General features: G+C 41.6%; 2 long non-coding RNA genes across 3 annotated transcripts in view; one reads left to right on the top strand and one right to left on the bottom strand.

The window, feature by feature from the left end:
* LOC103348693 (LHFPL tetraspan subfamily member 3 protein) overlaps positions 1–22,631 on the top strand; it is a 569,591-nt gene that overhangs the window by 241,194 nt on the left and 305,766 nt on the right. The gene's annotated exons all lie outside the window — the stretch shown is intronic.
* The window catches only part of LOC149127531 (uncharacterized), a 67,277-nt gene continuing 52,610 nt past the window's right edge, over positions 7,965–22,631 (bottom strand). Inside the window, exon 3 of the long non-coding RNA XR_016230986.1 lies at positions 7,965–8,181. This is a non-coding gene — a long non-coding RNA (uncharacterized LOC149127531). The remainder of the gene's footprint in view (positions 8,182–22,631) is intronic.

Below are 22,631 nucleotides of genomic sequence, written 5' to 3'. Positions count from 1 at the left end.
TCACACACATTTTTTCTTCTTTTTAAATATGTGGAGTATAAAAATCTTGTAAAATATTATCCGTTTCCCCACCCCCAGAGAAAAGCACTGCAAGCCATTTGAATGCTCTTCTGGATATCAGTTTGTCTTAAAGGACAGATTGTAACTAAGCATTTCAGTTCTCTTCAAAATATGTACAATGTGAGCTGTGAAAAACCAAGTTTGTCAGATTGTAAAGTATGGTACTATTTTCAAGTATTTCCCACACATTTTGTTATTGAAAAATGTTTTGAAAATAACATGTTAACTGTAAGTTTAATAGGATCTATGGGCAGCCTACTGGAGAAGTGGCTTTGGAGCCAAAGGGACTTATGGACTTAGGTTAGGTGAATGATCAGCCTGTTTTAGTTCAACATAATTAACATTCTACTTGAGAAAAGGAAGAATTTTATAGCTTTGTGGATTTAATTGGGGGTGCTAAAATCAAGTCTTCTGGGAAAATTTCCTTGTCTTCAAACTCTAGAAACATTCTTAATTATCCCAAGACCTTTTAGGGAACTCAGCTTCACAGAATTACATTTTCTACTTCTCTGAAAAGTGTGATCTACTACTTTGTATATCTGTTTGATGGTTTTGCAAAAAGAGTAAAACAGGCTCTATAGTACCCTTTTAATTGGAAATCTCAAATATCAATGAGTTTCCTAATGTCACTGGAGAGAAGACCTGAGGTTCTTGTCTTCATACAAGAAAGAATTCAGGCATGAGACAGAGAGTAAAGTCATAAGGTTTTATTGGGGGCAGAGCATCCATCAAAATGGAAGGTATAGGCTGACGCCACGACTCACTAGGCTAATCCTCCACCTAGCGGCGCCGGCACACCGGGTTCTAGTCCCAGTCAGAGTGCCGGATTCTGTCCTGGTTGCCCCTCTTCCAGGCCAGCCCTCTGCTGTGGCCAAGGAGTGCAGTGGAGGATGGCCCAAGTGCTTGGGCCCTGCACCCCATGGGAGACCAGGAAAAGCACCTGGCTTCTGGCTCCTGCCATCGGTCAGCGTGGTGCGCTGGCCGCAGCGCGCTGGCCGCGGCAGCCATTGGAGGGTGAACCAACGGCAAAAGGAAGACCTTTCTCTCTGTCTCTCTCTCACTGTCCACTCTGCCTGTCAAAAAAATAAAAATAAATTAAAAAAAAATAAAGAATGGAAGGTATAGAGAGAGAGAGAGTGCCCAGACTGGGGAAAGCAAGGTTACATGCTTGAATGGAGAGAATACACCTGGCAGACCAGGAGGGCGGCTCAGCAGAGAGCTGAGGGTGCTGTCCTTGTTTAGACTCCCAGTTTTTAAGGGAGTCTCTTTACCCCCTCCTCTTCTCCTCCAGGACAAAGGATGGGGTTTGTTGAGTGAAAATTAGCAAATTCCTTCCCAGATTTGCTGGCACAGGCCAAGCTCCCCTCTACGGCAACTTGAAGGTTCTACTGCCCGGTGTTATCAGGTCAGGTAACCCACTTGGTCCCAAGGAGAGAGAATTCTCCTGGGAGCTTTCCTTGTGGGAAGGGCTGGGACCACCTGGAAGGTTATCAGGGTCTGAGCAGGACTTTGAAGTGCGAAATGCTGGTCTTCTGGTCCTTCCACGGCAGATGCTGGTTTCTTCATGCCCTTCTCACATACACATAGGCTAATTTTTAACTTCCTACCTAACACTAACAGCCCTCTGATTTAAGGGTTTATTTTCTGTAGGGATGAATGTGTATCAGCATTTCTCACGTCTGTAACTTCATCAGGAATAGGCTTCTTAGGGGTCATGTTGAGTGACACTGAATCATAAGTGAGAAAGGTGTCTCTTCTTCAATCTTGTTAATCACGAGAAAAATAGCCTCTTGGTGTTAGGATATCTTAAACATCTCTCCAACATTAACTAGTTCCCTTTTAAGTAGGAATTATTTAGGCACAACTTTTGGCTAATCTTAAGGTTTAGCTAGAATTAAATATCATTTTTTATTACACTTAACAATACCCTTACACCTGTATTTATGACAGTTGATACTCATTTTCCATTAAAGGAAACACAGGAAGTTTCCTTTAAATTAATTCATTTGGGTAAGAAAAATCAGTTGATTTAAAGAAAAATATTAAATAACGCACAGGCGGTGATTGGCTCTTAAACAGTATGTAGGAGGCAGAGATGCAAATGAAATACCAAATAGTGTGAAATTATTTTCCCATTTAGGTGATCATTCCTTTTGCAATTTTTTTTTTTTTTTGGTCACTCATTCACAGCTACCTTCATTCCTACAACAGCCACTGAAATCCTAACAACAAGAGCCTGTTACTATTTTGATCTTTCTTCAACACACTCATCTCAGTAGCTCTTCCTGGAAAAAAGGTAGTTAGTGGGAGACATTCGCCTCCTCTCTCAACACCATCAATTATTCTGATCACAGTGCTCTGCTTTGCACAACTGCACACCGCATGTTCTTCTTCCCATTGTGAGTTCCCTGTCTAAGCTTTCTCCTTTGTCCTTGTTGCAAAAGGAATCGTCTTCCACTTTAATTTTTCTGTCAGGATGACATCAATACACAAAAGAGTCTGAAGTGAAAGAGGCAACGTGGAATGATTGGCATTTGGAATAAAAGTATATTGTATCACAACTTGAAAATATTTACTGCTAAACCAGATCTCTTGATTGTGTCCAAGCAATATAAGTGGCCTCAAAAAATAGATCACTACAAAAAAAGAAAAAACACAGAATTTTAAAAAATGATAGAAATTCTCAACATTCTCAAGTGTCAAATCAAGTGAGTTTTCAAATTATATTCGCCACTCATGATTGTCAACCAAAGGAAGCCCAACTGAGATGGTTTAATTGTCTTCTCAAACACCACTGCTGGAGCTCTAAATGAAAGGAAACGTCTCATGTCTGTCGCCTTGCACCCGTGTGCACCAGCTTCCACTATGGGGCAGAGACAGGGACAGGAGCAAGATGTGCTGGATAAGGAGCATAAAGGCTCCACGTCATCATTTGTGGGTTATTATTAATTTTTAGAAAATTAGAATAAAGTACACCTAACCCAAATTTATTCTGAAAATATAGCTATGTTCCTATTCTGAAAGTCCCTTAAAGGACTCTGTGGTTTTGAAGAGGTTTTGGAAAAATACTAAAACCGTGAAAGACTGCTCAAAGCAAACAGCAGCCTTCCGAGTCCCTGATCCCATCAAGTCTTCAGGGGCCGGGAGAGGAAAGGCAAGAAGCCCTCCAGAAACAAAATGAAAACATTACTGCAAGAATTTGAAGATGGTAAGCATAGGTATCATCAAAAATCCATCTATATCATAGTTTTTCTTCATGAGTAGAAACCTAACTCTTGACTCTAAAATAAAAGGTTATAAGGGAATTTTTGACATTATAAATGTCATTTAAGAATTTGTTTACTGATGGTTTTTTTCCTCAAATCTTGCACACTCTTAGGGCTTTTCCACTGGTAATACTTTGTATATATTTCTGTTCTAGGGAAATAAAAAGGCCGAATTGGAAGAGGGTGATAGGATGACAGATGAAAAATATGACATTCCATGTACACAGGTCCTGGGGAAGAGAATGGAAAGGGTTCTCTGTACCTTTGAACATTAATGTCATCTATGAGAGCTATGCTAGAAAATAGGCACTGTTTTTTTCTTCTTTTTTGAGAGACAGGTTGTGGAAACACAGAGACCTCCCTTCTGCTGGGTCACCCTCCAAATATCTGCAACAGCCCAGGCTTGCTGGCAGAAGCTAGAAGCTGGGAATGCAGTCCAGGTCTTCTATGTAGATGGCAGAGAGTGATGACTTGAGCTATCACCTGCTGCCTCCCAGGGTCTGCATTAGCAGGAAGCTGGACTCAGGGACCAGAGCAAGAAATTAAATGTAAGCACTCTAATATGGTATGTGGGTATCAGCCCCTCCACAAAATGCTCAACGCTTGGTCACTGTTTTCAATGAATAAACAACTCTAATCTTTATAAATGTCTAGTGGATGTCACCATTTACTTATTCCTACAACTTGTTTCTGAGCGAGTGGAAATGGAACACAAACAACACAGCACTTCTTTTTTAAAAAGAAGTTGAGGGGGGCCAGTGCTTTGGCATAGCGGGTAAAGCCACTGCCTTCAGTACTGGCATCCCATATGGGCACCAGTTCAAATCCTGGCTGCTCCACTTTCAACCCAGCTCTTTACTATGTCCTGGGAAAGCAGTGGAAAATGGCCCAAGTCCTTGGGCCCCTGCACCCACATGGGAGATCTGGAATCAGCTCCTGGCTCCTGGCTTCGGATCCGCACAGCTCTAGCCATTGTAGCCATTTGAGGAGTGAACCAGCAGATGGAAGACCTCTCTTTCTCTCTCTCTCTCTTTGCTCTCTGTAATTCTGCCTTTCAAATAAATAAATCTTTTTTAAAAAATATGCTTTAAAAAAGTTGAGGATATCTTGAAAATTAATAATTCTTTACTTTTAAAAGTTGGAAGAAGGCTTTGAAGCAGTCTGGTTACCTCAGATTAGCAAATCTGGCAATTGGAGCCCAAAGAGATTATTCCTGATGCAGTTACCAAACCAGAACAAGAGGTCAAGACCCTGGCTTCTGAACGCAGTTCCTTTCACTGTGCTTCTCTCCCTGCCCTTTGCACTTGAGAATTCTCCTGAAGAGTTTGCATGAAGTCTGTGATGCACCCCAGTCACTTTTAAAAGAGTCAATCTTGGCAAGCGCCATGGCTTGCTGGGCTAATCCTCCGCCTGCTGGGCTAATCCTCTACCCCGGGTTCTAGTCCCGGTTGGGGCACCAGATTCTGTCCAGGTTGCTCCTCTTCCAGGCCAGCTCTCTGCTGTGGCCCGGGAAGGCAGTGGAGGATGGCCCAAGTGCTTGGGCCCTGCACCCTCATGGGAGACCAGGAAAAAGCATCTGGCTCCTAGCTTCGGACTGGCGCAGCGCGCCAGCCTTGGCAGCCATTTGGGGGGTGAACCAACAGAGGGAAGACCTTTCTGTCTTTGTCTGGCTCTGCCTGTCAAAAAAAAGTCAATCTTGAAAAGAAATTTGGATATTACATTAAAGAATACAATAATAGAAACTGAGCCAGTCCAACTGAGACAAATGTGACTGTAAAATTCACCGAGAGTGTTATGTGCAATTTTTATGTATTATTGACAAATAAGCCTATTTTTAATGTGTGGAAAGTGGGTGAGAAAACAGCAGATGATGCTCTGAGAGCTCTTAAAAAATAATAAAATAAAAACAGAAGCAAGCAACCTGCCCAGAGAATCCCCATGGTGGGCTTCTTTATCCCTTTATCCTTTAAAGAAGAGATCTGCTTCCCACCTACCTCTAACTGGTAGTTTTGAAAGCAGTGTCTCCCAAACTTCCATAAAAAAGGGGCTTAAGGGAAGCAGTCTCTTTGGAAAGAATGGCTAAGGCATCTGCCTTGTAGCTAGCTCTCCAACACAGTTTCTATTTTGAATAGTTTAGGGGAAGGAACTAAGGGAGATTATGGATAGATTCAAATACACTCTGTACCCCTCCAGTCACTGCCTGCATTGCTGCTGTTCTGAATTTTGCAGGCAGTCTACTGTCTACACCAAGGATAAATTCACCTACCCTAGTACCATAGTGAGCACAGGTCCTCCTCCACGGCAGCTTCATGAACCACACATTCCCCAGTGCCCTTAGTCATAAATCTTATGCCTTGATCCGTAGGTCCCTCAAGAAACAAATTATGGCTAAAACCACATAGTGGCCATGATCTAAAAAGGAAAGTGATTTGTGACAAAAACCTCCAAAGCCATGAATCTTGTCTGCCATCACTTCCTGAGGACATTTACCCAATGAATATATTGATTTCCCCGACATCACTCACCGAGTTCTTATCCACAAAGAATCTATCCCCAAACATCCTCTTCTTTCTGTCTTTGGACTGTAGCTCCATTTGCTCTTATAAGAATCTTCAAAATCAGTAGAATTCATGTAGCTTCAGCTTTTCAGTATCCCATATAGAAACCCAGCATTCCATTGATTTATGAATTATGAATCAGAAACTGAGATCCTGAGGCTATAAAGACTTGGTTCTGGCCCTGAAGAAAAGCATGTATTAAGCAGATGAAAGGGTTAGACATGTGAAATAGATCAAGGACAACACAGTGCAGCAGTCACAATACTCAGCCACTAGTGGAGGGAAGAGAGCAGGTGAAGGCACGGGAGAATGTCGGGGAAAGTGCCCAGAAGAAGTCGCTCCTACCTACTCCTAAGTACAGCATAGTGATGAGACACAAAGGTATCCATTCAGAAGGAACAGCACTGTGTGCAAGAACCAGCACAAGGTAAATGGAGAACTTCCAATCAATCAGCCTCTTGGAGGATAGGCTAGAAGGTCCCTGAGAGTTTTAAACATGAAAGGAACACCAGGCTTATGGTCTAGGGAGATCATTCTAACTAAAGAGTCGAGAATGAATTGAGGTATGCAAAGCTACAAATAAGGAGTTAAGTGGGAAGACTATGACTAATCTCAAAAAAAAAAAAATTATAAGGAAAGGACCTAACTAGACCAAGGTAAAGACAAATGCTTGAGATCTAGGTAAGAATCAAAAGTAGCAAGACTGTGACTCATTGACCTTGGGGTATGTAGAGAAGCAGGCATCACGTTAGGACTGGACTTCCTGTGCTTTTCTGCCATCAAATTTCTGTTTGAGAAAGCTCATTCATGCTTGGGAATTTAAATGGTCCAGGACCAAGACTCATATTTTTCATGAACAATTAGCATCACCTCCATTCCAGAACCAGACCAATGAACACAAATTAAAGTTTCTAAGAGATCAGCATTGTGGTACAGAGGATAAGGACTAGGACACCTGTATCTCATATCTGAGTGACAGTTCAAGTCCCAGCTGTGTGATTTCTGATCCAGTTCCTTGCTAATGTGCCTGAGAAGCCAGTGGATGATGCCCCCAAGTACTTGGGACCCTGCCACTCCCATGGGAGACCCAGCTGGAGCTCCTGGATTCCGGTTTCAGCCTGGACCAGCCCTAAATGTCACAATCATTTGAGGAATGAACCAGCAAATGTAAGATCTCTCCATTTCTCTGCCTTTCTATCTCTCCTTTTCTCTCTCCTTCCCTCCTTCCCTTCTTTCCTCCCTCCTTCCCTGTTTTCTCTCTTCCTTTCCTCCTTTTCTGTCACTCTTTCAAAGAAATAAAAATATATTTTTAAAAAATTCCAAGAACCTGTTGCAGTTTAGTGAAAGAACTGCTAATGCAAACCAGATTGTCTCAGATGGTCTCACCTGATAAGACACCCACAGAACCTGGAAAACATTTTATTGTCAGCACGCCAATGATTGACGCCCTTCGGTTGGTCCTAGAATACTCCCTCATACCTCACTTTCCTCGGAGGAACTATTGCTCTTGTGTCCCAGGTCACATCCTCCTGCTGCCTGCCCCTCTATGGTGTTGAGGGGGCCTACACACCCTCAATTTCCTCATCTTGTCCCATAACTCAGTCCCTTGTGTCAATCACTTGCTGTTGCTGTTCTTTGAATTCAGACCTAGTTTGTCCTCAGTTCCTTTGATGTTGAAATCTAATACTTCTCCTTAGTGTTACCTTGATCTATATGAGGCAAAGAATCATTTCATTCTACTGTGTACTCTAACCTTAGTGTTTACGGAATCTTAAACCTTTAGCTGCTGCCTTTCATTAAAAGATCACATGCAATTCATTTTCTGTCAATGCTCTCCAACACATTAACCTTTTCCAAGGATGTTCTCTCTGTTCAGTGGTTGCAAATTGGATTATCTAGTCCCTCCTGCTTTGTAAGCCGACACTTTCCAGTGTTATCATTAAGCTCTGACTGGATGGTAAAGTTTAAAAGTCAAAATTAAGGATTTTTATTCTCTTTCGGCTCTATCAGGGAAATTTGCATTCCAAAACTGTAGTGTTTTATTACTGATAATAGACTCAACTCTTTTGTTACTGACTTTTTAAAAAACTTTATTTTGAAAGAGTTACAGAGAGAGAGAGAGGGAGAGCGAGCGAGCGAGATCTTCCATCTGCTGGTTCACTCCCCAGGTGATCGCAAGGCCACAGCTGCACAATCTGAAGCCAGGAGTCAGGAGCTTCTTCTGGGTCTCCCATGTGGGTGCAGGCGCCCAAGCACTTGGGTCATTTTCCATTGCTTTTCCAGGCCATAGCAGAGAGCTGGATTGGAAGTAGAGCAGCCACCACTTGATTAGTGCCCATATGGGATGCTGGCACTGCAGATTAGGGCTTTAACCTGCTGTGTCACATTATCAACTCTTAATAGATAGGTACTAACTGTAGGCAACTCAGGTTTTTTCCACTTAAGTGTGTCCTTATGAAGCATTTAAAGGGGGAGGGGGGAGGGAGGAGAAAGGTGTCCCATTAAAGAAACAACCAGTTTTCTTATCTACAAGTAGCTGCCAGGCCCCATTAGGGAGATCCAGTGGTCAGAGGTGTGGTTATGTAACACCACCAATTAAATTGTGTTGTTCTGCTTTAAACCAAAGCCTTGTTATTAGTTAAATAACATTGGATGGGGTTCAAGACACACTACCTCAAAATATCGCTTTGGGCATATTGAATAATTTAAGCTGGAAGAATCTGAGAAGCAGCAAGTGCAGGAAGGACTCCCTGACCTTGTCCTAAAGCAAAGCACCTCACGCGAGAGGCGCTCCTCCTCCCTGGAGAAAAAGAGCCACCTTATCTCTGAAGACAGAAGGATCCCCAGGGGAACAGAACAAACAGGCCTTGCGAAGATTCCCTGGGTTTACTACACATAGCTCACATCCTGCTGTACTATTCCATTTTTCATCAAACCTAACATAAAAAAAGCTCAGGTTTAACTATTTCTTTGGTCTTTCATTTCCTTATGAAGACTCCTATTTAAATATTTTTGGGTGCTGTTCTTTTGCTAAGTGGTCTCTTGTTATAGGAACCCCAGCTAAGAATCTAGAAGGGTAGAAGGAAAAGATGCTTTTCCTCTCCTACATATTTAAAGACCTAAAATCCTTACTGTTGGGTCTTTATTTGATAGACCTGTTTTCATGGAAACTCCCATGGTGATTAGAGGCCAGGGTGTTTTATCAGGAGGCAAGGCCTCCTGGGAGGATTAGACTTCTATCTTGGGAGCTGCATCCAAGGGTGAAGGGGACAGGACCCTGTGGCAGCTCAGGCTGGGTCTCCAGGTGCCTCCAGGTATATAAACAGGTTAGTCGTAGACTAACAATATCAAGAGCCACCAAGGGCCTGCATGCTCACTTAGTTCAAATCCTTCCTTTTACGGGTGAGGACCTGAGATGCAGCACTCACCCCACATCTCAAGGAGGGCTACCTCTCACCTGGACCAAAACATGTCCTTGAAATCTGTACTGCACTGATGAATCTCAGAAAACATCATCCATGTATCGCTGAGATACTCTGGGTATCAGGACCATGGAGCCAGCAGAAGGAACTAACAGAGGTCCCACATCTATTTCTGTATTTGAAATTGGTGAAACAGCTTGACATTGGAATTTCTGTTTCATGACAACTTTGGAAAAAGCCAATTCATGTTGTTAATTCAACCGATGTTTGCTGAAGACCTTTCTCTGAGTCAGGCATTGTGTTTGGTACCTTATTTACACTCATTAATTAACATCAAAGCATACCTTAAATTCAATCAATGATTTAACTTGGTGTCTTACAAAAAAAGTAACCATTAAAAATTTGTAACAGGCGTAGTGGGTTAAATTGTTGTCTGTAATACCTGTATCCCTTGTGGACAGCAGTTCGAGTCCCAGCTGCTCTACTTCCTTCCTAGCTCCCTGCTAATGCACCTGGGAAAGCAGGTGAGGATGACCCAAGTGCTTGGGCCCCTGCATCCAAGTGGGAGATCAGGATGAAGCTCCTGGTTTCTGGCTTCAGCCTGACCTAACTCTGGTCATTGTGGCCATCTGGGGAGTGAACCAGCAAATGAAAGATCTCTGTTTCTCTCTCTCCTTCTTCTCTCTCTGTAACTTTGCCTTTAAAATAAAAGTTTTTTAAAAAGTTTGCAACAAACCTTTTTTCTGTAAGCTTATCATTTAAGTTACTCACAGATTAACTTCACAAGTCATTATTGAGTAATTCACAAGGTCTGTAATTGCTGTGGGGTTTAAAGATAGAGATTTCAGAGGGAAAAGCTTTTTTTTTAAGATTTTTATTTATTTACTTGACAGGTAGAGTTACAGATGGTGAGACAGAGAAAAAGGTCTTCCTTCCATTGGGTCACTCTCCAAATGGTCACAATGACCGGAACTGTGCCAATCTGAAGCCAGGAGCCAGGCGCTTCTTCCTGGTCTCCCATGCAGGAGCAGGGGCCCACGCACTTGGGCCATCCTCCACTGCTATCTCAGGCCACAGCAGAGAACTGGACTGGAAGAGGAACAGCCGGGAGTAGAACCGGTGCCCATATGGGATGCCAGTGCCGCAGGCGAAGGATTAACCTAGTGGGCCATGGCGCCGGCCCCAGGGAAAAGCTTTATACTTTGTATCTGTCAAACAGCCAAGGGTCTGTGAGTACCCCTGTATATCCATGATCCCAGCTACTGTGTCAAAGATGTCATCCCCTGCTCTTTCTGTTAATGGCTCACCCAGCCAAGGCAGGAAGCACAGTGCGGTGAGGAGGCTCAGTCACTCGTTTACTATAAACATTCCACCTATGTCCAAACAGAATCTGAGGAGTAAATACAAGACAGGCAATGTATTTTACCAGTTCTCAGAATATGTGTTTTCCTCATTTTTGTCTCTCTGAAACCAGTGTTTGGTTTTTTTTGTTTTGTTTTGTTTTGTTTTGTTTTTGACAGAGTTAGTGAGAGAGACAGAGAAAGGTCTGCCTTCTGTTGGCTCACTCCCTAAATGGCTGCTACAGCCGGAGCTATGCTGATCCAAAGCCAGGTGCTTCCTCCTGGTCTCCCATGCAGGTGCAGGGGTCCAAGCACCTGGGCCATCCTCCACTGCTTTCCCGGGCTACAGCAGAGAGCTGGACTGGAAGAGGAGCAACTGGGACAGAATCCGGCACCCCAACCGGGACTAGAACCCGGGGTGCCGTCGCCGCAGGCAGAGGATTAGCCTAGTGAGCCAGAGCGCCAGCCAGCAGTTTGCATCTTAACATCAACAGATCTTAGCATCATTTCATACATTAATCAGCAGCGTTGCATTTTTCCCAGTGGTTCATAGAACCATACTGTTTCATAACCTCATTTTCAAAATAGCCGGTCAATTCTCTTTTGTAGGTGGATACTTTCAGGTATTTTGTGGAATGCCAGGGTGAAGGGAATGGCCAATTGAAATTTAAAGCTCAAGTCCTGGTCCAAATGAATGTAACAGGACATGGAGGTTCCTCTTTGCACAACACCACCAGACATCAGCCTGGGTACAAGGAGGGCTGAATAATTACTACTGTTCACCAGTAACATTCAGGAGGCATGTGCAGGTTGACAGCTGGGTTTACTGAACTTGGCCCCCTGCCTGGAGAGCCTAGTGGAATCATTCAAGTTCTCGATGGAGAAAGAGGGTATTTCCCTGGAATCTGACCTTCACACAGTGCAGGGAAAAGCAACAACAGGCTTTTGCAGGTCTTGCTTCCCGTGCCTCCTTGTCCTGGTATACAGCCAGCATGCGTCACATTCATTCTAGAGGGAATGGAATCATCTGTGCCTCAGTTCATCTGGTGAGGGCTTGTACTGAAAATGTGGCCTTTGTACCCAGGCTTTCCTATCTCCACACCATGTATTCCAGATTTTGACAGTTTTCTGGCAGGGATCCCTTGTACAGTTGTAGTTTACCCTTTAATGGATTTACGTTCAACTTTACCCGCAGTGCATCTGCTGTCCAGCCCTGCAACCTGCAACTGGGTTATTCCAGCTAGGGAAGGGGCTGCTTTGAGGACAAAACCAACCAATAGTTAAACTTTTCTGAGTCACTCTTAAGGGATCATCAGGTGATCTATACACTTCCCTACCAGCCCCCTGACTGGCATATAATGAGTCCTCCTTGTCTTAGCAGTTTGTATGGCCATCTCAGTGGTCAGGAGCACTAGACGGGAGCCTTTCCCAACTGGGAACTGGGTTGTAGCTTGTCTTAATCAACACCAAGTCAACTGGCTGGAAATGGTGAACCGTGAATTCAAGAGGTGGACTCTGAGTAAGGAGTCGTTTTCACCGGAGAGTGAAAGGATATAGTTCTTTGCAAACTGGTCTTTAGTTTCCATAGTAGGGAGATCTATAGTCCTGCCCAAGCATGGAAGTCCTTAGAACAATTCATAGGAGGACAGCCCCACGTCCTTTCATGGAGCCGTCCTAGTTCTAAGAAACGCTACTGGGAGACATTTGGTCCAGAAGAGGACCAATTAATGTGTAAACTTTATTCCCATTACATCCATTGAGGACATTCCAGCAGCAGCAGGAGGAGACATTTCCTCCCAGCTGGAAAGGTGATTACTGTAACACTAGAGGATCAATTGCTCCCTCCTCCTCCTGGGCTAGGATACCCATTAGTACTTGTACTTGCCCCTCAACTACTCCTAATCCTAAACATAATCTCACAATCAGTCTCGGACTAGGAGATTAATTCTTGCCTCAGGTACATATAAAGATAACCCCTCAATCTGTTCGGGTCCTAGTCTGATTAGCATTTTTAAGAATATTGGAATCTGAGAACTCTTCTGTTACCCCCAACACCGTCAATTTTTCTCTGGAGAATTCTGTACCCTTTGGTTGGTATGTTAGAGAAGAATGAGTGGTTCCCTTCCAGGTGCCAACATTAATTTTAACAAGAGTTCCTGGTGGGATCCATTCAGAAGGAGCCCCTGACACCCTAATCCATATCAAGGGTCATCTGGGGAGTTACTTTTCCTTCTTTTTTCTGTTCTGGACATTCTCTCTCTTGAAATATTGTAAGCCCTATCTTTCCACACCTGTAACATGCACTTACAGTCCTAGGAGCTTCTCCTTGCATTTCCCTCCTAGCCATTTGCTGAAATTTGGGATTTCCCAAGCTTGCGAGGGGAATTTTGAGCCAGTCTTTTTCTGACTACCTCTTCTACAGTAAAAACCATGATTTTGCTATCTGTTTTTGCTTTTCCTCTTTCCTTCTCATGGAAACCTTCTGTGCTTCCCTTAATAGTTCCTCAGTTTTTCATTCCACCCATCAATCTTCAGGAATTTTTTTTTGTGATATCAGACCCGCTTTTGGTTACAAAATTAACTTTTCTCTAAGTTTTTGTAGGAAACAGAAGGAGTCGTCTCTTTTTCCTGGTGAACTTAAAATGTCTTAGAAACATTTTGCAATCTGGGAATTAACTCTTTGATTCAGCCAGCAAGACTCCCTGTGCAGGAGGATGCTCTTTTTCCCAAATGGCCATAGCTGCCCTTTTAGTCGTTTCCCTTTCCTCCCCTGTGGACAGGATCTTCATTTTATGTATTTTTTTTATTTGACAGCTAGAGTTGGACAGTGAGAGAGAGAGACAGAGAGAAACTTCTTCCTTCCGTTGGTTCACCCCCTAAATGGCCACCACGGCCAGCATCGCGCTGATCCTAAGCCAGGAGCCAGGTGCTCCTTCCTGGTCTCCCACGAGGGTGCAGGCACCCAAGCACTTGGGCCATCCTCCACTGCCTTCCTGGGCCACAGCAAAGAGCTGGACTGTAAGAGGAGCAACCGGGACTAGAACCCGGCGCCCATATGGGATGCCAGCACCGCAGGCGAGGATTAACCAAGTGAGCCACGACGCCCACCCAGGATCTTCATTTTAAACATCGTTTCAGCCCAGGTGTAAAAGCTAAGTCCCAAGAATTGGTCCAACTGTTCTGCTAACCCAAAGGGGTCTTCTAAAACTGACATCACTTCCTTTATGAAATTTCTAACACCAGTACTTTAAAGGGGCTCCCTCATGGCCTTCAGATCTTATTTCTCTTAACATCCATATTGCCTCTTCATTCTCTTGGTCCTAGTTCTGCAGGACGTGTGGAGAAGGCAGGCATGAAATGGGGTTCTGAGGTTTTTCACTGGGATCCTTTTTTTCTCTCTTGAGAGAGGAAATAGGGCATGGTTAACTATAACTTTAGTCTTGCTCAAAAATCAGACTTTTAAAAATGCTTTATTTGAACATCTAATATGTATATAGTTTCCTCCATGTACTCTCTATCAACTTATCCCTAAATACTATAATTAGTTCTCTACATGGACTTTAGTCCCTAGCTAAATGAGGTGACTTTTTGGCTCATCTTCATATTTGTTTCCTATCCATCTTTTTACAAAATCATTCTTGGGGCCGGCCTGTGGCGTAGCAAGTAAACCCGCCTGCAGTGCCAGCACCCCATATGGGCGCCAGTTCGAGTCCCAGCTGCTTCACTTCTGATCCAGCTCTCTGCTATGGCCTAGGAAAGCAGTAGAAGATGGCCCAAGTCTTTGGGTCCCTGCACCCACATGGGAGACCCGGAGGAGTCTCCTGGCTTTGGATTGGCACAGCTCTGGCCATTGAAACCAATTGGGGAGTGAACCAGTGGGTGGAAGACCTCTCTCTCTCTCTCCTCCTCTCTCTGACCCTTTCAAATAAATAAAGTAATTTAAAAAAAGAAAAGATAAAAATCCTTCTTGGTCTACATATTCTATCTTATTTATCATGCTACTTGTAAAAATTATTTTCACTCTCAATCTTTTTTTCTGTATTCCTTCTATTATGATCTCTCTGTAAATGGACATAACATCTAAGCTTGTTTTTGGAACATTAGCCTCTCTTTCATGCTAAAGGATTATATTTATTCCTGCCTTCTTTTTAGGCATTTTTAAATACTGTTTGCAACTCCAAATTTCAACTACAAAACAGATAATTTTCTTTTCTAATGAAACTACTGTGCACACAATCTTTTATTGTCAAAATGCCATTGTAAAATCTTCGACCCTTCCATACCATTCTTCTCAATCATTATCTTCTTCTGGCCTAATTACCTCCTCTATTTAGTAATTGCTCACATTTAAATGTAACTTAGTCTATGATCTTACAATTTGACAATACTTTCTACACAAAGTGAACCTAACAACTATAATCTCTCAGGTAGGTGTTACATCCTTTGAGGGGCCCAGCTGGAAACCAAGTTCAAAGGACTTAATTTAGCACTTTGTGAGAAAACAGGTCGAAAATACACAAAATCATTTAAGAAAAGTGATTTGATGAGCCAAAGACCAGATTTAGTATAAGCTTGGTTATCATCTTAAGTCATGATTTTACCAAAGATCTAGACGCTAAGTTGGACTTCATATCTTTACCTATGTTGTCAGCAAACCCAAGCATAAAAGTTGCAAGGACTCTGAAAACATACTTGAGCATTTACTTTGGAAAATAACTCTAGTAATATTTTATTATTACTATTATTATTGTCCTTTGTCCTTCGTTCTGGGGCCTCCCCACCAGAACCTTACCATTCTTCCTAGTCAACTTTCTGGGGAAATGTCAGAAGCTGCCTCTTTGCCCCCCAACCCTCCCTAGACATGAAATTTTTATTTCACCTTTTTGACCAGTTGTCTCTGTGTCCAAGTTTCCTGTGTGCTAAAAACCCCAATGGCTCAGAATCAGCCCTTAAGGCATTCGGATATGGCTGAAGAGCCCATGAGAGTATTTTAGGCATGGAAAGCCAGGACACCCTGGAAAAAAAAAAAAGAAGACGACCTAAATGGAAGATATCAGTGAGTGAGATCCCAGAGGAAAGAATGGGGCCATCAAAGAAGGAGGTACCTTTCTGTGAAGGGAGGAGAGAACTTCCACTTTGACTATGACCCTGTTAGAATAAGATTGAAGTCAGCGAACTCAAAAGGCTCCCATAGCCTTGGCAACTCATGACTAGAGCCTAGGGAGATTAGTGATGCCATAAACAAGAGTGTCAAATTGTTAAGTCAACAACAGGAGTCACTGTATACTTACTTCTCATGTGGGATCTGTCCTTAGTGTGTTGTCCAATGTGAAGTAATGCTATAACTAGTACTGAAACAGTATTTTACACTTTGTGTTTCTGTGTGGGTGCAAACTGATGAAATCTTTACTTAATATATACTGAATTGATCATTTGTATATAAAGATAATTGAAAATGAATCTTGATGTGAATGGAATGGGAGAGGGAGCAGGAGATGGGAGGGGTGTGAGTGGGAGGGAAATTATGGGGGCAGGGAAGCCATTGTAATCCATTAACTGTACTTTGAAAATTTATATTTACTAAATAAAAAAGAAAAAAAAGAAAGGAAAAGATCTAATACAGCAATTAAAGAGACAAGGCTTTCAAAAAATGTATTTAAGTTAAAATTTTAATTATTATTATTTATCAATATGACAACAACTATATGATCTAGCAGAATAAAGTACATGGAATGCAAAAAACAAAAAAAACTCCAATTGAGGTTTCTTGAACATCCAGAGATCCCCTAGCTTGTGGTGGACACTGTACTGCTTGTCTCTTACTCATATTCTAAAGGCCCACATAAACTGGCCAATCAACATTAGCCATTGCTATTGCCATTACTGTCATTATTGTCATAGATATCTAAATTATTACATTCAGAAGTAAGCTATGCAAAGCAGATTCAACTCTAGTGAAAAAACTGAGCCCAACCCATATTATCCTGTCATTCCATACAATAGATATTTACTGAGCACCTGCCCCGTGCAGGAGATGATGGTAGCACTTAACATGGAAGTGAGTTAAGGCAGACTTTCTGCCCTCCTGGAGCTACGTAACTAACCTAGAGCTGTCATGTACTCTTGGAGGTTGAGAGTTAGGCATTCTTTCTAAGTGACAAACTTACAAACTCAAAATTCTTTTTGTGATAATTTGCTTACTCAAATTGTTAACTACTGATGGTAGCATCTGAGCTCAGTGTTCAGTTTACATTGAAAAGGTGAGCTACTCAGCAGTGTGCTAGCAGACTCTTAGGAGTTCAAATGCTCACTCATCTTTAGTCAAATAAATCCTGAGGATGTTTTCATGCTTAATAAACTCCCTTCAGCTGGCCAGTCAGGTCCTTCTCGAATGCTGATGTATGTTAATTCTTGGTGACTATCTGTGAAAGCCCAGGACTGTAGTCTATCACAGATGACAATCAAAGTATGTGTCATTTTCTTTTTTCCAAACATTTGAACATTTTCAAACACAAGAAAAGTTGAAAGAATTATACAATAATCACCCATGTAACTGCCACCTAGATTCTGAAAGTGTTGACAAGATATTGTACCTTGGCACATCTTTCCATCTGTCTTTTTTATATATGTATTTCAAAGTGAGTTGCAGACATCAGTGACCTTCATGCCTAAGTGCTTTAGCATTCATGTCATTAACTGGAGTTCAATATTTCATTATAGTGCAACGTACAAATCTTAAACATACCATCAGTGGACATTGACAAATGTGTAGCTTTGTCACTCAGACATCTGTAAAGATACAGAGCATTTTCATCATCCCAGAAAGTCCCCTCATGTTCTTCCCAGGCAATTCCTACCCTTATCCCCAGATGCAGCCACTGTTCTGTTTTCTTTCCACCTGAGATTAGTTTTGCCTGCTCTTAACACCTCATGTAAATTGATGACTCTTTTCTATAAGGCTTCTCTCACCCACCACCATGTCTTTGAGCTCTATTCATGTTGTGTATGTATCATAATTATTTTCATCATTGAGTAGTACAATGTTCAAATGCAGGAATAAACCCAGTTTATTTATATCTCTCCCTCTCAGTAATTCAGTCATTCAAATAAAAAAATCTTAAATAAAAAAAAACTTTAAAATCATGTAGCTAATCTGGTACTATTGGAGTCATTTCAGAAACAAAAATGGAATAGATGAGGGTTTTAAGATTTATTTTCTTTATTTGTAAGATAGAGTGACAGAGAGATGGAGGGGTTGGGGGGAATCTTCCATCCACTGGTTCACTCCCTAAATGGCTGCAATGGCCAGGGCTGAGCTAGGTCAATACCAGGTGCCTAGAACTCCATCTGAGTCTCCCACATGTGTGGCAGGGACCCAAGTACTTGGGCCATAATCTGTTGCTTTCCCAGGCACGTTAGCAGGGAACTGGATTGGAAACAGTGGCCAGGACTCAAACCAGCATTCCAATATGGGAGGTCAGCATTGCATGTGGCAACTTGACCCACTGTTTTACAACACCAGCTCCTAGATGACACTTTAAAGTATTGCCAAAATAGGCTTGTCCAAACCATAACATTGGAAACATCTGTTTTACCCCATCAGTCAAGCAGCTATATAGAATATAGAGATCACACTTAGAGAATCTGAGAACAGAATAGCTGGGGAGAGTAGGAGGTAGAGGAATAGGGAAAAGTAGGTCAAAGGGTGCCAAGTTGTGGTTTGGCGTGAGAAATTAATTCTGGTGTCCTGCACAGCAGGGTTGCAATAACTAATGAGAGGGGAAATTTTTTAGTAGCTATAAGAAAGAATTTTGAATGTTCTCACTACAAAGAAATGATAATTGTTTGAGGAGATAGACAAACTTACCCTGATTTGAACATTATACTGTGTATACGTGTATCAGAACATCAAACAGAACCCCCAAAGGCAAATGTGCATAATTTTGTCAATTTTAAAAATTAATGAAAAAAGAAATAGATTAGTTGTTCATTTTTATTAGAGAAGTCTGATCATGATTTTATGCCATTCCCTAGCAATAACTAAAATATCATCTGAATGTGAACCAACTGGTAAGTCATTCTTGGGAAGACTAATTGAATAAAGAAGAGTCCACTGCATTCCTAGTATAGAATCTTGAATAGTTAGAAATATGCATTTCCTTAAGGCAAAATCCTATGCCACCACTTCAAAGACATGATAAACCCAGAAGCATGCAACTCAGAGAATCACTAGGTAGGAGTCCTTAAGTGAAAGAACTCGCTGCTCATCACAGTCCACAGACTAACAGAAGTCAACAGAGTGGCTTAGTGAACTCTAACTGAAGTCAACTAGGAAGTGTTGCGTGGATTCACCAAGTTAGGTGGCACCTGTAGAATTTGGCTTTGTGTTCACTTATATTTTATGCTTACACTCAGTTCTCATGCATGTACCCAAACGGTGGCTGTTCTATTGCACCGCAGTCTCTCCACAGAACCTGAGCCCCACAGCTCTCTGCCATGGCTGGCACATTTTCCTCTCTGTTGTCCTCTGATCTTCTCCCTATTCCCAATACTCTGCTGTAGTCTCTCCCCATCCTCCCTTTCTTCCTTTAACTCCCCTGTGTCATGGACTTGTCAGAACCTTCTATCATCTGGTGACTCTCAGAGGGGCCACTTTGCCTGGAGGGATGCCTAAGACTAAATGGATACTACCTAAGAAAACCTTCTTTCAACCAATTCTTTGATCCTCTAAATGAAAAGGTTGATGTTTACCAAAATCAAGAATTAGTCTTGCAAAATCTGCACAAGGATCTTCAGTGTTCCCTGGCATGTCCCTCATCTTTTTTATTCATAGTCATTTTATATGAATATCATGTACCTAAGGGCAAAATGGATAAGACACTCAACACACACATACATGTGTGATAACATGGCTTTAATCTCTTATAAGTATTGAAGAGAACAGAAATCTTTGCAAAGTGAGGGTTTGGACAGGCTGTATTTTTCCACAATTTATCAGTTGATGACTTTTGCTGCCTCCAAGTCATTGTGTTTTCCCAAGTGAAGAACCTTTGGCTGGGCCCAGGAAATATACAAGCCCTGCAGAATTGAAAAGTTATTAAACCAAGACTGCAAGGGGATGCAGAGAAATGCTTTGTTTGTAATTCTGGGGGAAACAAATTAGAATGTGCTTTTGAAAGCTTAAAATTACTTAAAATCCTACAGGGAAACCACCCTTTTTTTTCTGGTATCTATAGACTTCGTTTATCTTTCAGATCTAGTTGCTGCAAAATACTGATACTGCAGAAATTCTTCAAGGTGTTAAATCTGCATCTACCAGGGATTTGCCAAATTAATGATCAAATTATCTTAAGGTGAATGCAGCCAGTGAGAAGAGTTTAATCATATTCAAAACTTTCATAGTAATAATTACAGATGAAGTGGGTCAGTCAGTTGAGAATTAATGTGAACAGTGAATAGAATGAAAATCTGAATGAGGATATCAGAACGTGAATAAATTGTGGAGAAAGTGAACCATGAAAATAACATTCATTTACATTCATTCAGAAGGAGGAAATAATAGAAAACGTGTTGGAATTTGAACCTGGAGAAAAGTTAAGGATTGGGCAAATCTAGTGAAGGAAGCAGAGTAAGGATGATTTGGAAATAAAGTTAGAATGGCTGGCATTGTGTCATAGCTGATTAAGATGCAACCTGCGATGCCGGGATCCCATATGTGCACTGGTTCATGTCACAGCTGCTACACTTCTAATCCAGCTCCCTGCTAATGTGCCTGGGAAAGCATCAAAGGGTGCCCAAGCGGTCCCTGGATGAAGCTTCTGGCTTCAGGCTGGCCCAACCCCAGCCATTGCAGCCGTCTGGAGAATGAACCAGTGGATGGAAGATTCCCCCCACCCCTCTCTCTCTCTCTCTTCCTCCCTCTCTCTGTAACTCTGCCTTTCAAATAAATAAATCTTTTTATTAAAAAAATTACTTTTTAACTGCTTATACTCAAAGCTTGGATAGAGATAAACCTCCATCTCCAATAAGTTGGGGGGAAAAAGTGATTCTTCCAGGCCATATTCAAAAGACAAATGATTATAGAAACATTTTTTATAAAAGTTTGTTGTGGACTTATTTCTGTTTCTTAAAAGTATATTAACAATTTATATTTCCTTCTCTAAACAAAAGGTTTCCTGTCCTTTCTCAGATTTTTTTTTGTCTTATTTAAATCATGATGGCCTGTAACAGTTGTGAAAATTGAAATAAATATATATATTTTTTAAGATTAAAAAAAGGCAATTTAGAAAAGTTAGAACATTATTCTTTTTACATTACTTCTCTCATTTTGGGTGCTGACAGAAGCTATTATAAGTCACTGACTACTATCCACAGGTTTCTTCTCCCTGGCATCATCCATATACACACCTTTTATCAGCCCTCTGTATTCTTAAGAGAACAGATAGAAAGTCTCTAAATTATCTTTCTTGCTCAAAAAAATGATTATACAGGGCATTAAAAATAGAAAATTGAGATAATTTAGAATACGTTTTTCTGTTATCTAACTTTACTCAGATACTCTTTCTTAAAAGTTGGAATGGTATGCACTTTTTAACAGAAATTTTATTTTAAACACTCTTAAGATTTCTGATGGGTGAAAATATCTATATTCCATAATTATCCATGTCTATTGACTACATTTTTATAGAAGGCAAAAGATGGTATAAAAACATTTTTATAAATAATAGTAAACGTTAAAGAAATAATTGGCTCAATAAATAGATGTCTGTATGATATGACACCTAGTGTTTTATGAAGTTCCTTATAGACAAGGACAGTAATACAATCTATAGGCTCCCAACAAGTCAACTACCCAAAAAAATACACATGAAATGTTGAAAAGGCTCTGTGTCCAGGTGCACCTGTTGAAACATTATATCCCTCTCCACTTCAAAGACATAAAACTAGAAGCTCAGTATATGTGCCAAAGAGACAGTGACAAGTTGTCTCTATATGATGCCAAAAATGATAAAGAGGAAAATGCTTATTGAGTAGTTCGTGTATCCATTTAATTTGTTTTTCTTGAGAATTTTTTTTTCAGTGACAGGCACTGTGAAATATGTATAGGATACAGAAATGAATGTTGAGATCATGGCCCCTACCATCAGGTGGACCCCTGTCTGAAAAACAGATATTTATATTTATATAGAACAAATGCCATGACACATTACAGGTGCCATGAAGAAAGCATGTACACAGCATCAAGATGAGGTCAAAGATGTTTTCAGACTTTTCTTGCAAGATGAGTGGATGCTCAATTGCGTGGCAAAGGGAAGAAGGCTAGGGAGTCAGATGTGACAGCCGCCCCAGGCACCACGAAACGGCCCATTGTGGAAACTATGGGCAGCTCAGTTTGTCCAAAGAGGCAGGTCCAATGTCAAGTTGGATAGATAGGTTCTGAATCATAGAACCCTCTTAAACTCTGTCAGTGGGTGTGGATTTTAATCCAGCAGGTATTAGGGAGTCATAAGCATGTTAAAGCAGAGAAGCAACAGGTAAGATTTAACACTAGGAAGAAGGAGTTGAAATATAAAATGGAATGTTGATAACCCCTTATTTTGACCAGAAATTACACATTCAGTGACTCTCATCAACAGTCATCTGGGTGACGTGGTTAACAGGTTACGACACCACCAGGCTGCAAGAGCTGCTTCTCCTGCTGCTTTGCTTTCCCTGGGAGTTCCTTTTCCAAATCCCTGTTCAACTAACATATTAATTGATTCAGGGACCACTCAAGTACCAGGCCTTATCATGGGCCCTAGAGATAGCCACATACAAATAACCCATGATTCCTGCCCTCGGTTCTCATGAGTGACATCCCCAAGTGTAACTCCGGAGGCAGAAGTGACCCTTGAAGATGTCATTTCATCCCTCCTCACGCAGCCATGTCCTGCTCTTCCCAAAGCCAAATGTAATTGCTGCATTCCTTTGTCTTTCTGTACACTT

Source organism: Oryctolagus cuniculus, chromosome 3, assembly GCF_051225735.1.
Source record: "Oryctolagus cuniculus isolate XC-2025 breed Fujian yellow rabbit chromosome 3, ASM5122573v1, whole genome shotgun sequence".
Classification (NCBI taxonomy): Eukaryota; Metazoa; Chordata; class Mammalia; order Lagomorpha; family Leporidae; genus Oryctolagus; species Oryctolagus cuniculus.
This window is presented reverse-complemented; position numbering and strand designations above follow the sequence as displayed.